This window comes from Marmota marmota, unplaced genomic scaffold, assembly GCF_001458135.2.
Source record: "Marmota marmota marmota unplaced genomic scaffold, marMar, whole genome shotgun sequence".
Lineage (NCBI taxonomy): Eukaryota > Metazoa > Chordata > Mammalia > Rodentia > Sciuridae > Marmota > Marmota marmota.
The window spans coordinates 10733895-10736940 of record NW_026000221.1 but is presented as its reverse complement, the minus strand read 5'-3'; the positions used below and the strand labels follow the sequence as shown (position 1 = coordinate 10736940).

Here is a 3046-nt window from a genome sequence, read left to right as displayed (position 1 = left end):
ACAGAGGAACATACCGAAGCAACACATTGCACCAAAAATGCCTACCCCCACCCACTCTTTGAAGAAAGAAACCAAGCACATCTTAACTGGAAAGGAAGAATTAAAAAAATTCCTATTTGCATATATTATCATAAATGTTGAAAGGCCCAAAGACTCCACCAAAAAACTGTTACAACTGATAAAATCCATAAAGTAGCAGAACATAAAATCAACATATAAAAATCAGTAGTATTTCTACATGCCAAGAGTGAACTGAAAAAGAAAACAAATAGTTTATAATAGCAAAAGAAAAAATTACATAAAAACAAACTTAATCAGAGAGGTAAAAGATCTTTTTCATGAGAACTGTAAACCACTTATGAAATATGATGAAAACACAAAAAAAATGAAAAGATACTCCTGTTTGTGCATTGGAAGAACTGTTAAAATGTCCATAATAATCAAAGTGATCTAGAGATTCAATACAATTCATATCAAAATACCAAAATGATATTCACCACAAACACCAAAAACAGACTATTTGTATGGAATCATAAGAAACTTCAAGTAACCAAAGCAAATTTAAGCAAAAAGAACAAAACCAGGGGCTGGGATTATGGCTCAGTGGTAAAGTGCTCACCTAGCATGTGTGACACTGGGTTCAATTATTAGCATCACACATAAATAAATTAAATAAATCACACATAGACAACTGAAAAAAAAAAAAAACAAAGGTATTACAATACTTAACTTCAAAATATACTGTAGCCAAGTAAGGTGGTAGGCATTTATAGTACTGAAAACTAATTTGGAAGCTGAGATGGGAGAAATGTTGAACCAGAACAGTGCTAGGGGGTGGATGGATATAATCAACACATGCTGAATATATGTATGAAAATATCACAGTGAATCCTGTTATTCTGTACAGTAATGTTTTAACTAATTATGAACTAGGAGTATGGCTCAGTGGTACAGCATCAACTTAATGCACACACAAGGCCCTGGGTTCAATATCTAGCACAGAAAACACAAACACATACACATACCCCAAAGCTATAATAACCAAAACAACATGGTAGAGGCATAAAATCTGACAAATAGACTAAAGGGAAAAAACAGAGAACACAGGCAAAGGCACCAAGTTCATATGCTGGGGAAAGGAGAGTCTCTAATAAATGGCAATGGAAAAACTAAATATATACATGCAGAAGAATGAAACTAGACCCCATCCCATCCCCATCTCTCGTAATATACAAATCCCAACTTAAAATGGACTAAAAACTTAAATGTAAAAATATACTACTATGAAACACTAGAAAATAATAGGGAAATGCCTCAGGGTATTAGTCTGTGCAAAGACTTTTGGATAAGATCTCAAAAGGACAGGCAGGAAAAGCAAAAATAGACTAACGTGATTATATCAAACTAAAAAGCTTTTGCACAGCAAAGAATACAATCAATAGGGTAAAGACAAAACCTGAAGAATGGAAGAAAATATTTGTAAATTATCCTCCTCACAAAGGACTAATATCCAGAATATGAAGAACTCAGCAGCAATAGCAAAAAAAAAAAAAAAAAATCAAATAATCCAATTACAAAATGGGAAATGATCTCAATAGATATTTCTCAAAAAAAGACAGATGCCCAACAAATATGTATTTGAAAATGCTTACTAATGATCACCAGGGAAATACAAATCAAAACCACAATAAGATATTATATCACCCCCATTAGAATGACTTATTATCCAAAAGACAAAAAATGACAAATGCTGGTGACAATGTGGATAAAGAACTCTATTCATACATTGTAGTTGTGAATGTAAATTTGTACAGTCATTATGAAAAAAAGTATTGTGGTTCCCCAAAAAACTAAAAATTATAACTACCATATAATCCAGCAATCCCATATATAGTGGGTACATATCCAAAAGAAAGGAAAAAAAATCAGTACATTGAAGAAAGATCTGCACTCTGATGTTTACTGCAGCACTAATCACAATTGCTAAGATGAAATCAAACAAGGTGTTCATCAACGGATGAATGGATTAAGAAAATGTGGTATACACACTTAACGTAATACATAAAAGGAAGGAAATCCTGCCATTTTGGCAACATGAATGAACCTTGAGGACTTTATGTCAAATGAAATAAGGCAAAAACACAGAAAGGCAAATATTACTACAATGTTCTCTCTCTCGTATGTGGAAGCTAAAAGAGTTCATTTTGTAGAAGCAAAGAGTGGAAAAGTGGTTACCAGAGGCTAGAAAAAGATAAGGGGAAGTACAGAGAAAGGCTGTTTAGTAGGTACAAAATTTCAGTTAGGTAGAGGAATAAGTTCTAGTGCTCTTTAGCACAGGGTGACTATAGCCAATAATTAATTATATGTTTCAAAATAGAGACAAACTGTCTTGTAGCTTTGAATTTTCTCACCAAAAAGAAATGATAAATGTTTTAAGTCATAGATATGCCATGTGCTGATTTGATCACTATACACAGTATATATAATATCAAAATATCACACATTACTGCACAAATATGTACAATTAGTACGCGCAAATTAAAAAAAAATTTTTTTTTGAAACAGTGAGGGGGATCTCATGAGACCAGAAAGGAGACCTGTGGAACAGAGAAAGGGGACCAGGGTAGAGAGGAGGGAAGAGAAATGGGAGGTATTGGGGAGTGAAATGGCCCAGTTATATTGTTATATTATGTACACGTATGAATACATAATCACCAACCCTATTAGGTAAAATTATAATGCACCAACAAAATAAAAATTTTAAAAATTCTATGAGATCTTATGAATGAAAAACAGAACTTCTAAAATGTAATGTTTGACTAGTTAAAAGAGAGGACATTGCTGAAAAATGAATAAGTGTCTGGAAAATTAAGCTAAGATTTGCCCTAAACACACACACACACACACACACACACACACACACACACAGAGACAAAAAAAAAGAACATATAAAAGTTAAAAGAAAAATAAGATGAACCCACAAGTTCTACTGTATAAAGAAAATAGAAGAGAGGTGAGACAATACCAAAAAAAAAAAAAAAAAAGT

The 3046-nt window shown here is 32.7% G+C and overlaps 1 protein-coding gene across 22 annotated transcripts in view; it reads right to left on the bottom strand.

Moving 5' to 3' along the window:
* Window positions 1–3046, bottom strand: part of LOC107144781 (tumor necrosis factor alpha-induced protein 8) — a 314538-nt gene that overhangs the window by 225893 nt on the left and 85599 nt on the right. The window lies entirely within an intron of this gene.